This window comes from Nymphalis io, chromosome 6, assembly GCF_905147045.1.
Source record: "Nymphalis io chromosome 6, ilAglIoxx1.1, whole genome shotgun sequence".
NCBI lineage: Eukaryota > Metazoa > Arthropoda > Insecta > Lepidoptera > Nymphalidae > Nymphalis > Nymphalis io.
In genome coordinates this window covers 373,940-389,769 of record NC_065893.1, presented here as the reverse complement: position 1 = coordinate 389,769, position 15,830 = coordinate 373,940, and positions in this window count along the sequence as shown.

The following is a 15,830-nucleotide window of genomic DNA, read 5'->3' as shown; positions in this document are numbered from 1 at the left end:
TACCTAAACGAGATTTCGATTCAGTCGATTCTCTCAAACGTTCAAGACAAACTGATAGCAACTTTATCAATCGTGAAATTCAACATTTCGAAGAATAAACACCGCCTGAAGGATGTCCCCAGTCAAAAACTCCCGAATTTAAGTTTAATCAAGACACAACAATCAAGATCAGCGTTGGATTATCCGAGCCTCGGTTCGAGTTAATTAAACATGAAATTCAATTAATAGAGTTATCGCGTAAGGAATAAAGGGCAGATCCCTTCCTCCTAATTAAAATGTATTGCCTTATTTTACTCATTTTCCACTTACAATGACATCGCGCGACCGACTCCAACTTTTTAATCTGTTCGGCGTCTTACTTCGCCTTTGGTGATATGCGAACTGTATTCAAAATTGAACCCTGTCAGTAATTAGTAAAATTCAATTTCGCTTGTATTCCAAGTTGAGAATGAAAATCTAGTGGAGTCAGGTTCGCGGGAACAGCATGGCGGTATCGTCGAGAGTCACAAAGAGGTATTTGCGGCGGACTTAAGGCTGAACATTAGTTTTTAAGGGTCTTATTTTGTTGTGCGCTATTAAAGCGGAGCCAGTCTTTGATAGAATTAGCGGAGGCAATAAAATTAATCGGCCCTTCTGCGTTACGGAGACGGTGCTTATTGCTTCGGCTTTTATAATAATTAGTTTTCGCTCATGAACTTGTTACCTTTCATTGTTTGTTTTTATTTTTTATTTTGTTCATTTAATTCATAAATACGACTTATCATTGTAAGTTTTTGTATAATTCAGCCCAACTTAATAATATCTTCAAGTGAAAGAAATATTCGATAAAATTGCTTGTTTTGGCATCTGTAAATAGATAAATAATTTCTTGTATTCACACTAGTAAAAATCACTTTTGGCAATACGTCATTCTTCGGATTACCGAACTAAGAAAAAATACGAGGAACATAGCAATTTGATAGTTGCATGTCTATGAGAGCGACAATATTTATATGTCATGCAATGTTTTTCCTTTACCTTAAATAAATTTCTTTGCTAGGTAAAATATTCTAATTAACCTTATTTAATAAAATTTAGAATTGCTCAAAATATTATGTAATTTCTAAATTATATATGATAAATGCAATTGAATAATGTTTATTATATAATTAATTAAACCAAAAATTAAATATTTAAAAATATATAAAAATATTGAATTTTTGGAAGTGGACGCATTCATATATAAAAAGTAGTTTCTTTCATAGTGTTTCTCGTATCTCGATATTTCCTTTTCCGAACTGATGTTAGTAAAATCATCAAAATACTGTTTATTTTAATAATAATATTTATTATTTTAAAATTATATATATTGTAAAATTTTATTAATAAAGCCATAAGAACCATTAGGGTCAGAGTCGTTACTTACTGCAACGTTGCACGATACACACTCAAAGGCTCCTTTCAAAACGTTGGTGTAAAATTATATATAATTAGGTATAACCCATATACCATATTCAAATATGTCCGCAGAGCTGTCGTGACACGCCGCTCTATAGACAACCCGCTGTTATTAACTATCAAGGAATCCCGCTGAGAGTGCTATGGCGCTCTAGAAGTCTAGAAATATTTTACGCTTTAACTTCATGTTAACTTTTTTAACTTAGAGTAGCTACTTAACCTTATGAAGTTATGAAATATAAGTGACTTAACTTGTAACTATGTCTTATAATTCATACAAATTTAACTTAGAAGAACTACATATGTTTACAAAAGTAAACAAAATTTATTTGTCTTTTAACATAATTGATTCATTTTACAATATTATTTAATAATTTTTCAATATCAACTTAAAAATATTATAATTTTGTGTATCAATAAATTTAAATCCTATGTTTAATATTGATCAATAAATATGACATATTACACAGTACACGACTTATATATATATTATATGTAGGCGGACGAGCCTGATGGTAAGTGGTCACCAACGACATTGTCATTGTAAGAAATGTTAACCATACCTTACATCGCCAATGCGCCATTAACCGTGGAAACTAAAATGTTATGTCCCTTGTGCCTGTAATTACACTGGCTCACTCACCCTTCAAACCGAAATACAAAAATACCAAGTACCGCTGTTTTGCGGTAAAATATCTGATGAGTGGGTGGTACCTACCCAGACGAGCTTACACAAAGCCCTACCACCAGTAAATATTACCAGTAGATGATAAAAAACATAGAGTTAGTATTTCTTAATTTTGACATGAGAAACTGCTGATTTTCTTGCTTATTATTCAATTAATTTCTTCATTCATACAAATATGTTTATATGAACACCATTTGTACAAAGTATATTTTTATTTTATGGCCTAACTCTTCCAAATCTAGTCTCGACGTCTATTTATATGGGTGTAAATATACCTTGCTATAACATGCATTTTCCCTCCCTCGTACTTATCATATAACAACAACAACCGGTAATATTATTATTAATACACACAACAATAACACAATCGATGTATGTATTAAATACATTACAACCAAAAGTAATTCACAATAATTGCTGTATTTAAATTAGTCCAGATTACGAATTCATCAGTCTCAGTCTACATTACATACTCCAGGCGTACCTACAGAACAATGAAGTCATTTATAAAGATTAAAGACTCCAAAAGCCCACTCTATTATACGCCTTAATAGCTTCACGTTAGTTGCGTCACAAGAAATATAAAACAAGACAATTTTATCCATCCGCAACGCCATTGCGACTAGTCTATAAAACTTCAAGTCGTAGGCTTCCGTTCCAAGTAATTATTAAAACAAAAGATAGCATCGAATATACAACGGCCGCATCCAGCACCGGGTCATTACAATGATTCATCTGAGCGTCCACGGAGCCATCGCGAACGCAATAAAGGTCTTACTAACAGTCACTATGAAAGAAAACTAAATTGCCCGTGCCGACCTAACTGGCTCCTCTTGAAATCTTACCCTTGGCCACAAAACCACCAGCCTAACTTGAGCCGCGACGACTCATCCCGCCCGCCCCCCGAGGTCCGATCGGGCGGAGGCTGGAGGGGCGGCGCGGGTCAAGCGTGGGTGGCGGAGGCAGTAACAATTATAAATAAGTAGGTTGGAGCAATAACGGCTGCGACGTGCATTATATCAAGCAAACTGCCTGCGATGCAGCACCACCTAAGAGACACTTGGCATAGAACAGTGGAAGTGCAGAGGCGACATTCGATCTCAGGCTAATGTGTATTCGCTTGTATTTGAGGAGACGAACAATTTGTTTAATTTAAATTGATTATGAGTTCTATATTATATAAAGTTAAAAGGAAAGCCGATTTCGAATATTTAAGATACTAAAAAATTACCAATTATGAGTTATCGACTAATATTTGAAAACAAATTTAAAAAAAAATGAATATGGTAATGAACGAACTAATTTATTTCTAATAATAGAAATATACAATAATAAAATAAATTAAATATACGACAACAGACAAACAGGTGCCTTGCTTGTGAGTAATTAGACTTTTTTAAAGTTATAGGCAGTTTAAGTGTGGCAGGAGCGTCGCATCTGCGCCTCCAGCTCACATCGTCTCATGGCAATTCATAACGCGCGGTACGCGGATCGAGCAGACGTTTTTATTTCTCAACGACAAACATAAAAACAATACTCAAATCTCAAATAAACAGCGCTTTAAAGCGCACTTTTGTTGCTTAAGTCCGCATTAGGTAGTTAAATTTACATTTTACATTTGATATTTTCAGCCGTGAAAGTTATTCGTTCGTATCGCACAGATTTATCGCCCGGCGCGTCGCAACACCACTGTGACATCTCTTTGTTGCGAACAGTTTACGTGTATTTATGGGGTAATTTAAACAATTCCAAATACTGTATATTTTAGTGCTCTCAAATGAAATGCAATCTGCTGGGACTTTAACGGTTAAACGTCAATTCATATAGAATTATGTTTGTTGTTTTTCTTTGATTTTTTTTCTATATTATTACATAAATAATCGAACTAATTTGATCACTTAACTGTATAACTGAATTTTATTTCTTTTAAATTTAATTATTAGTTTTTTCATAAATATACTTTTGTTTGTATATACAAATGATATGATTCGAGCCTCTTTCGATTCTCAATTTGGATTTGCACTTTCGGATATATGACGCGCTGTTTCAAAACACACATTCGAGACATGCGAACGAAGACAGTGTTGTTTAACTAATCACCTGATAAACAAATTTTATAAATACGACCCTTATATAACAGGTTAGCTGTTAACTAATTAAAATATAAAATAAAAATCGAATGTTCTTACTTATAAACGTTTCGCAACGGCAGTTTAGTTAAACAATGATTTATCTCTTTCTGCATTATTGATTTGACATGCGAAAGAAGAAAACAGTATTGTTTAATTATCTAATAAACTATCTACTGCTGGTAGGGCTCTGTGCAAGCTCGTCTGGGTAGGTACCACCCACTCATCAGATATTCTACCGCAAAACAGCAGTACTTGATATTGTTGTGTTCCGGTTTAAATGGTGAGTGAGCCAGTGTAATTACAGGCACAAGGGACATAAAATCTTATTTCCCAAGGTTGGTGGCGCATTGGCTATGTAAGCGATGGTTGACATTTCTTACAATGCCAATGTCTAAGGGCGTTGGTGACCACTTTCCATCAGGTGGCCCATATGCTCGTCCGCCTTCCTATTCTATATATAAAGAAATAATTATAAAGAAAGCTTTTTATGTTTATTTAAGTTTGCTATTAAAATCACTTTCGATTTGTCATTTGATTAAATTTACCACTGACTTGTAATGTAGATCATATCACGAAGAACCAGAAAGAACCAGAAAAGAAGAACCAGAAAGATATATAATAACAACTTATATAATTAAGTATGTATACGTTATTAGTAAATAGAGTTGTTTATATTGTTATGTGAATGATAAGTAGTATATTATTTGGCGTTGGCAGCGACTTCAGACAATTTTGTAGTACATATAACTAAAAACGCAATTGAGTTATTTTTTACTTTTTAGAGCGTTGAAGTAAGAGAGTATTAACTTTGAAGACTATTTATTTATGGGAAGTTGAACGCGAACAGATGAATAAACTAACGAAATTATATTGACTGCTATGACATAACCCTCCATTTTACTTCGCTATAGTTGGGTAAAAATAAAATATGATTAAAAAAAACCAGTTTCAACTTTGTACAACAGTTATTAATATCAAAATATACTTTATTCAAGAAGTCTCTCAGGCGCACTTTTGAATTATTATTTGAATTATCATTTTATGAGTTTAAAAACAACGAGCTCTCATAAAAGCTCATCTCCTATTTAATTTAGGGGAATTAATATTTAAAAATATATTACAATAATAACATAAGAAACTTATGTGTAAAACATGCTTCTACATAGATTTGCCACTGGACGCAGTGCATAGTATGTAAAACTTTATTAAGTAGAGATTTATTGTAAACATATCAAATAAATAAAAACACATAAATGTATGTAATAAGTTGTAGTAGCTCGGAAAAGAAATGTGAATGCAAGTCATAAGGATAATAATTATGACAATTTCATTTTTATTCGTCAATTTTCATACGAATCGCCTTCATCAATCTAATTAAAGCGATTAGCGCAGCGAGGGGGCAGGGAGGGGGCAGGGGGAGGCCTTTATTTTTTCTCATTGTTTGTTTCTTGTTTGCGGTCGCGGATTATTCGTCCCTAATCCTTTGCTCATCCCCGGATTAACACAACAAGGGAGGTGTTTTCTCTGACATTTTTCAAGAAAGGATATCAGAAACAATAGCTACGGACGCCACGTTGTCTAATAGTTTTAGGATTACAAAAGACTTTAATTATATGAAATCTTAGTTTTCATTTACTAATATCTATCGATTTTAATAAACTGACTTACTTGTCAGTACTTATTTCTCCGAAATTATTAAATTTTATTTATCCGAAAGTAGCTTTACTTACAGCTTTTCTTCTAGAATCCTTAAAATTAAGAGTGATTGCGTGTTCTGAAATTCTATCACAGGCATACTTTCATTACACTAAAGACTTAGTAATTTAAAAAAAACTTACCGTTTCTTTCGTCTGGTCTTCTCAGATCTGAGGTATTTCCTGCAATAGATATTTGGCAAAGGATTATTAAATATAAAGCATCTTTTAACCTATTTTAAGTTTTCCGAGCTAATCCTGTGGAGTGTTGAAGTGTGCACGCCCTAACCGTGACGTCGACTAATATTTCAAGTCGTTGCAATAAAAGAAGATACAATTAGTAACGTTTTGTTTGCGAAGCGTCACGAGAGAGTCTCATTGTTTGTTCTTCTAATTGTTTATAACTTTGACGATTGTCATCAGCTATCTCAAGTTTTACGGGTAGTAGAAAAAAGGGGCTGAAAAATTATTCCTTGACACTTTACATTGTTTCCACCCTTCAAGAACAACGCGAAACATTAATTCTTGACTCGCTCGCCAACTTGACGTCTTAGTTTTATAAATAATAATAATAATACACTTTATTGCACACCAAAACAAAACGGTTAAGAAAACAAATATAACACTGAAATCATGATCCAAAATCCTATAACACAAGTACAAGCAAACAGACTTACTATTTTATACATAAATATGTATATTAAAAAAAAACTTTTAATTAATTTAATTATTTGATAATTTCTATGTAACTCAAAAGTATATACGGAAAAGCGAGTCACTATGACACGAGTATTTTTCTATACTCAATAGAAAGTCCCATACCATACCATACATACACATACTCATAGGTCCCTTGTTTCTATGTATCGTATATTTTGTTAAAGAATAAACTCATTTTCATAGTTCCTAATAACATCGTCCTTGGTTTTGAAATTTTCATTAAACTTATTGATACAAGTTTGATTGCTTTAACTAATATTATAAACTGACGTAAATAATGATTTATGGAGCAACAGATGGCTTGAAACTGACAAAAACTTATCGAATAAACTGTAATCAAATGTTACAATAAGCAATATGATCAACAAAATTCCTTACTCCCTCTTCATTACAGCTGAATCCTAATATTCTACATTTTCACCTTGTCTGTTGCCGGGTGTTCTGGCCGGGTCTAATCTGCCCGGTTATTGTCTAAGTTGGGCACTTATCCGGGCAAACTTTCTAAGTGTTAAACAGGGTGAAAATGGGACAAGATATCGTGTTACGTCTCGAAATGTACATATAATACATTGCTGTACGATATTATTTGAAGTATTCGTGTAATGAAGAAATCCACGTTTGCAACTGGTTTTACTTTTTTTTATTTATATAAAAATAAACTACGATTCAATGCCTCTGTACACAGTTTACTATTGAATGTAAAAATATAATAAAGAAAAATTTTAGTCACTTCAAAAAAAAGAAATAAAACTATCAGCTTTAAAATAATCCTTCTTGTAACTCAATTCATAGGCCGATAGTCTAATTAAAATATTTTTTTTACCATAAAAATATCATAACATAATGACGTAGTCAAAGTAATATTTGTATGATCTTTGTGGTGACTCGTAAGTTTCACCCTACGACGTCTGCTATCAGACGGACTTCAAATGAAAGGGAGACGCACAAAAGAATGTGGTGTTTGATAAATTGAAAAATATACCCGATATATATAAATGTATGCTGAGGCATCAAGAAGGCGTACAACACACACTAGGTTATTTGGTTTAAGATGTAAACGTCATCACCATTAATACTCTCATTCTTACTTATTTCAGAAAGGCAGACAAATAAATAACTTTATGATAAGTGATCACCTTCGCGTGGAAGCTGGCATTGTAAGGTGCTCAAACCACTTCTGATATCGCCAATGGCGGCACATTGGCTCACTCACGGAATCTAGAATAGTATGCCTCTTCTCTCAGTCAAACTCAATCACATTTCAAACTGGAATACATAGAACTGCTGTTTGGTGAATAGCTTGTGAGTGGATGGTACCAGGACCTGTACAGAATATTTAAATTTTCTGTGAAAAAAAATTGCCTATATAATATACTTTGTTAATGACGATTAATTCCAAAAAAATAGTTAAAAGCATTGAACGAATAAAATAGTTACTATATTTCTCCAACAAGATGCACATTAAGCGCCTGCAAATACTTAAGCCTGTCGTGAAGAGTGTCAACACTCAGCAACGCAACAATATCGATGCTTCTAACAAAATGGACATCACAGTCTGCATTTCAATTTAGAATTAAATTAGACCTACTGCCGATTTAAAATCAGATTTATATAAAATTACTTTGCATGTGGCTTTAGTGGAAGCTTTCAAATAACCCCTTAGTTTGTTAGGCGAAGTTTATTAAAGACGTCTCCTTGTAAGTTTGGTCGAGGACATGTGAAATTTAGTTCGATTTAAGTTTACGACAGAGCGGTGTCCGCCCGAGGCTCTTCTGAACTTAGCATGTCTCTAAGTTCAAGCATTTTACAATTTTTACTACATACAATTCAAGTGTCAAGTTTGCATCGTAATTATAGTAGGTAATACTTTTTATTGATATACATCCTTTGTTAAATTCGAATGAGCACTCACCAGTTTTCCGCCAAACAGCAATACTTTATATTTGGTTTATTTTGGTTACAGGCTCACGAAACATCTTAGGTAAGTATATGACGTGGTCGACAGCGCATTCAAGATGCGGGAAGTATTTTTTGTTGCTTACAAAGCCAATGTCTATTGGTAAAGATACCCATTTAACATCCGGTGGCCCAATTGCGTAAGTAAATTGAAAATAAATCAAGGTCACATACTGTGAAAGCACACTTAACTCGTAACATAATAACTTAAAGTATATACATTTCAGGTTCAAGGAAACTTTATTCTCTAAAAAGACAAACGTCACTTACATGAGAACAACATGACATAAAGTTAAATATAATATAATAATGGTCACCACATAGGTAGGTACTCAGCAAACGAGTTATCAAGTAAGTTTTCAATAAATTTAATATAACGTCAAATGAATGTGCAATGCTTAAGTAAAAAGAAATTGAAACTATGAAAAACTTAACCATCAATTAAACACTTATCAATTTTGAACATCAATTTTATGTTTTAATTAGGTATCTACAATAAGCCAGAACAATTACACTTACTGTTATTTCCTTCTCCTCAAAAAGGGAGAGGAGGCATTTAGCCCAGCAGTGGGACATTCACGAGCTGTTACTTCTGGTAAACTGTGCCACCGTGTCCGAAATCGATCTATCAATAGCTCATCAAACACGACTAAATCACTAATAAGACCAGAGACTAGTTCACGAAACAAAAAAAAAGTAACCGTGTACGCTGCAACAAATAAAATACATAATGAAATAAATCGTACAACTATTTTTAGTAACAAAATCAATACGAAACATGTTACCTATCTACGTTAATTATGTCCTAGTTTCACGAACATATCAACGGAAGGACATCCTGACTCCGATAACAGTATAATGCTATTAGTTATAACATTAGTCATTACTATCTAACAAGCAGAAACTATTCAAATGTGTTCGCGTACAGCGTATCGCTTACTTTAATAAACCTCATATGTTTTTCAATAATTTTAAAATCAAAATGATATTCTTGCGCTAATTTGATTCTTATTTTAATTTTAATTGTACCCTACTTAATTTTTAAATGTAGTTATTTAAAAATAGTAAGAATAACACATTTATATTTAATATAATAGTAGGTAATTGTAATGGCAATACGTTTAATAGTTCTTTTTCTGCATTGTTGGTTAGTTAGTATCTAGCTTTGCGTGAGGTAGGGGCATCGCGTGTCTTATTTCAGAAGGCCCTGAGGAGGACGGCAACAGGGATCGCCTCGCGCTGCCGTCCGCACTAGCGAGGAGTACGGTGTGCAAGATCACCTTCGTCCCCTGAGAAGAGCTTCGCCGGGCCACGATCGGAGCACAAAACAAGAGGGCTGTGGGTGCGTTATAATAACATGATGCAGCCTCCGATGAGTGCCAAAGACGGATAACGCAATGGTTTTAGTTGGTATGAATCCCACGTGACCCTATTGCCACGTATCTAGCTTATAATAATGCTAAACTAGAGGAGATTGAGAGCTGAAGATCGAGCTCTGTGGCGTGCCATTGGAGAGACCTATGTCCAACAGTGGACGAGGAAGGGATGATGATGATGATGAGGGGTCCTCTAGGTTCAAGACCCGGCAAATGTTTAAGCTAATTTAAAAAATATTTATTACAAAATAAAATATTATTATTATTTATCAAATATTTGTAAAGAAATATTTATTAAAGTCATTTAAGAAATTCTACAAAATAACAACATTACCGTCATAAGTAAAAATGTCTCCCTCCTCTCCTACTTTGCTGTACCCTAAAAGGGACGTAATGATCTCATGATTATAAGCTTATCACCTAATCACACAATACATTGTGAAATGCAATAAATGATTGAACATTAATAGTGCACCTTGAGTGCAGTAGTCTCCCATGAGAGTGGTCGCCTTGACCACAATCGACCAGGAGGACGACAATATTTCTTCATTATGCTCTAATGTATTAATAGTGATTATATTTATTTCATTTTCCGAGAAGAAACATAGTGAGATTATATATATATTTTATAAAAGATAATTTGGTTTATAATTTAACAAATCTAACAATGTAATGCCTAACAGAAAAAAATACTTAATCAATATACATAAAACTTCAGGAGATGGAGCGCGTTCCGGAAGATGTTTTAGTATACTTACATAACATAATTATATACAAGTATCTGAGCTTCTCAGTTTCGATCGCTCTAAATTTATTGACGTGACAAGCGTGAATTTCGTTTTGTTATATTTTATATTTAGATGAAATTACTTAAAAGCGATCGTTTCATTCCCAATGTCTGTTGTTATATTTATTCAATTCGAATTCGTAACCATATTCCACTTTTAAGTCTCACAATGTTTTCTATCGACAGTTTCCAGAAATATTACTTATTTTAGCATAAATGTTATTAATAGATAATTAATTTATCGTGTACCGATGTCATAAATAAATAAATATCAACATATTTACGTCATTAGCGTCACGATGATAATAGCTCCAATCGAGAATTCTCGTCGATAAATATTTGACTTAAAAAATTACATGATATTTTTATTCACAATTAATACATTATTCAAAACGTATCACAAAGAATAAAATTGAACCTTAATCCCAATTTTCCCAAGTAAATAATTAATTACTTACTATACAAATCAAACGGCACTCTTTACTGTACACAAACAAATTTAGTTGAATATTTAATAAATGTGTAAACAAAGTTAGTAAAATAATAACATACAAAAGTGGGACGTAATATTTCTAACATATCAAAGACATATGACATATTAGCCGTAAAAAGAAAATGAAAAAAATGGGTGTACCGCATTTAACGTAACTCCACAACAAACTAAAACTAAGAATTGAGACAATCCAATACGTTTTAACGCTACAAGAAACCACCGTGAGTTATCTCTTTTTATCCTCTCACCCTCCCCCCACTCCCGTACACAACACTGCCATTAACTGCTGGCCACATTCTCAACGTTTCAGCTTAGAAAGCCGCTGGTGTTTTATGGTCACCACTTAGGTGCTTTTGAATTAGATTATCCACTCTAAAGTGGTTGAATGCAAACATAGTATTACAATAATAATATAAAGTTATACTAAAGTGAAAAAAAAACACATTTCAAACGATGTAACCAAAAATATTTAAAGTTTTTGATATTCTGTTCAACAACGAATTGGTTGACAAAATGTTCATAAGTAAAAGATTAATGAGAAAATGACATAATTATGAGTAGAAAATATAAAAAAATATACCAAAGTAAGCGGTTGTTTTTTTAATTCAAAAAGCAATGCACTAAAAAACGATGCACTAAACATATTATTATAGAGATCAACAAAATTCGAATACCTTACAAAGTCGAATGAATCTATGGAAAACAAACTTGCAAATATAAACCAGAAAATATTTTCCTTAATAAACCCGAAGCCAATTTTAGAAGCAAAATGAAGCAAGAACAGCTCACGAACATTGTTGGGATAACGGGATACCTGGGAGCGATGAATCAATATCTTCGGCTAAGTGATTTGATCCCGGGATCTTTGGTAGCGTATGTTGCACACTGCTTTACATCCGAATAAGTTGGAAGAAAATATTAAAAAATTATCTATATAATATGAAACTAATATAATTCAATTAAAATTATAAAACCAGTGCAATGCTAAATTCGTGCATTAATATTAATAATTAGAAAGGCAAAATACAAATTGTGTATATCTAACTACGTAATCATTACACCAAAACAAATAATAAGGCCCTAAAATATTAATATTAAGATTTAATTCCGATATTCAAATTTCAGTATAATCTATATATACATAGCAACGCGTTGTTTTAACCAATATTTATTAGTTAAAAAATAAATATATTATAAATATATTATGAAACACAAATCCTTCAAGTAAATTTTACTCAGAATAATTTCGATATTTTTTTCTTCAGGTACTTGAAGAGTTCCTCTGCGTTCGACCGTTTACATCCTCGCGGCGCCCGAGGCTCGTCCGTACCTAATTTATATTGATTAAAAATATTCAGCATAGTTGCAAGCGAGGAATGCCCGCTCGCTTATGGTTATGCATTATTACTTCGATGTGATTTTATGAAGACGATCCAATATTGATAAATATTTAAATACTAAACGATTTTTTTACTAGTTAACTGTGATTGGAATATTTTACTAACGTTTTTATTCCTATATATTCGAGGCATGTGAAATTAATTTTATATATTTTTTAAACTTTAGCGAGAATACCAAAAGATAAGTATGATAGCTTTCGACATACGATTTAGGCTGATGACTGCCTCGTTGATCTAATGGCTTAGTGTAAAGCCGCAGACCCGGAGGTCCTGGGTTCAATTCCCAGGTCGGGCCAATAAAAAGTTGTTGAGTTTTTCTATTAGAAAAATTCAAAATGGAGTAGGATTACAGTACAAATTTCATGCGACTCCTAATTATTCTGCTGTATTACGCACAATTAACAATTCTTGATTCATTTACCTTTATTTATAATACAAATTTATTCCTCTTAACTAGTTATAACCACATTAATTTAACTTTCGAAGTTCCCATTAAAACTTCGCGGACATTGAAAACGCCATTTTTTCGCGAATCCATAGTGAATATCATAGATTATTCAAGATATCGACCAATGATTGGCGTCAATTAATATCGATGTCAAAGTTGTTCATCAACGCAATAGCCGAAACGCGAGTAGGGTAATAACAAAAAAAAATTAACTCAAAAAGGGGCATTGCAAACTATGATTCGTATTAGCTAGTACTCAATAAGTAATAAATAACACATAGTGACTTCAAATATCGAATATTAACAAAATAGTTTCTTGAAAACAAATAAATAGTACTCCGAATATGTAAACAATTTCCTCTCGCCATCGATCATACTCCGAGCGTAAACATTGCCGCGGATACTTCAATACGATACACTGCAGGGCATTCAAATAAACAATTATATATCGAGTTAACATTTTGGAAGACAACATAAGACATACATATAACATTTTTTTTAATGATTTATTTCGCACGATTAATAAAATATTCAGTGAAATCTATAAGTATATCTAATTTATAAACTTATTTGGTGATATGACTTCTTGTGCTTCATTTCTAATGAATTTATATTCAAAATGAAAAAAACTGTTACTGGAAATATTCTTGAAATTTAAAAAAATCTTAAAGATTATACCTACGGACAGTTTGTGAATTGTATTGTTGTAATACAAAATGAAAAAAGTGCTGAATAAATGGCCAAATCTCTTCAATATTGCGTCAGTGAAACTCAACTGAAGATTACGAATTCAAACCCGGGCAAGCAACTGTGGAATGTCATGTCTTAATTTGTCTTTTTACTTTATCTTCTGCTTATCACCTAAGGAAAACATCGTAAGGAAACTTGCATGTATCGAAAGAAAATCTTCCATTGTGTGTAACTAGACTATTAATGAAGCAGTTACGATTGTTCTGAGTATACTCAATTAAAATATCAGTCTGAACCTGTTCCTTTCAAAATGCTTTTGTTTTTAATATCCATATTTCTAGTCAACAATGTACATCTTACATATATCTTGTAACTCAAATAGGAGTATCAGGTATTATTCGAATTTATGTTGGTACCATACAAAATGTATTCAAGTCCAATTTTCTTGTAAATGAATTTTAGCTTTTTTTACTTTTATGCAGTTATTAGTTTTTTTATCTTGAAAATATTTTTTTTCGAAATCAATGTTTATATTTTCGGGAACAAATCATAAACTTATCTTAATCTGTTTTCCCGCTGTGACCACGGTGACATAAATAATATGCGGTGCCGATATATTTGTATGCGAATTGTTGCGGAGTAAACACGGTGTTTTGTTGTGCCCCGTTATTATTTATGTAACGACTGTTGTTCTGTTCAGGTAAACTCTCTACTTATGCTAAGTGACTTTCTGATACTTCGCCTTTGTTACTTCGGAACTGTGTAATGTTATAAGTGAAAACTATACCCGGTAGCGAAACTTGAAAATGTTAACGAAAATATTTTCAATAAAAAATATGCTTTTGTTTATTATATGCCTCGGCGATGAGTGCCTATGTGTATTTGTTTACTTATTAGTAACAATTTGTTATTTCTTTTCTCCTTCATTTTATTATTTGCTATGCATTGCAAATCCCATTTTAAATAATTAATATATATACTCTTGTAAGTTTGTGTGTTCTAGTTTAATTTTTAACTAAAAATGGGGGATAGCTTAGTATTGGTGATCTATATTTTTTTTCCGCTGACCCATATCGACTACTGTTCGTAGATACGTAATCTGTTACTTATCTCGTGTAATTAAAGGTTATTTTACAGTAAAAAAGCTTATGCCTTACAAAATAAACAACATGTTGTGTAAATATTTACGTTGGGTGTGCACAAGGTATTGTTTCTTTTACAAGGCAAGTTCGCTTCCATATGCAGAGGGCTTGCTAAAAAATAAAATAAGCTTTTGACTTTTTTGTTCAACTACTTTTTAACTACTAGTTTGACTAACCTTTTGTTAAATAAGAGAAATACTTCGATTTTATTAATTGAAACAAATCGAAAGTAAGTGAAAATATAAAAATGGTTTCAAAAATTAATGATAATTATATGTATTTTGTTCAAAATTTCCGCCAAATATAATTTGGTGTTTTTTAACTGAAAATTATTAATTATAATCTAATAATTAACGCGTATAATATTTCTTAATGTGTAGTTGAATTGTTTGTTTGATATTTAAAAACAATAATACCAAAACACTAACTTAATATAACATCAAATATTTCGTAGAAGCTGAATAAAAGACGGTCTTAATTATTTCGCAAAATAGATTTCGTGCTCGGTATATGACCATCAAATATCTAAGTTTGCTTCATACAATAATAACTAATCTGTGATGTCTGGGCCCGGCAGGTGGACGCAGCGGGCGGAACCGGCTGTTTAGGCGAGTTTACGACCCGAACATCATTTAGCGTAAACACATAACGCACCTTGTATGGCAAAGGAAATAGACAATTTGAGCTCAAATATTATATGCATGTCGCAGGATTATTGTAACTTCGTGATATTGTAATATAAGTTTCATTTTTATAAGATTATTTATTATTTCATTATTTATAATATTATAATTAAATCAGTTGCAAGCTACTTGCGACGGTCGTCGTAAGCTACGAATACATTTGATGTGGAAAATCTATTGGCGC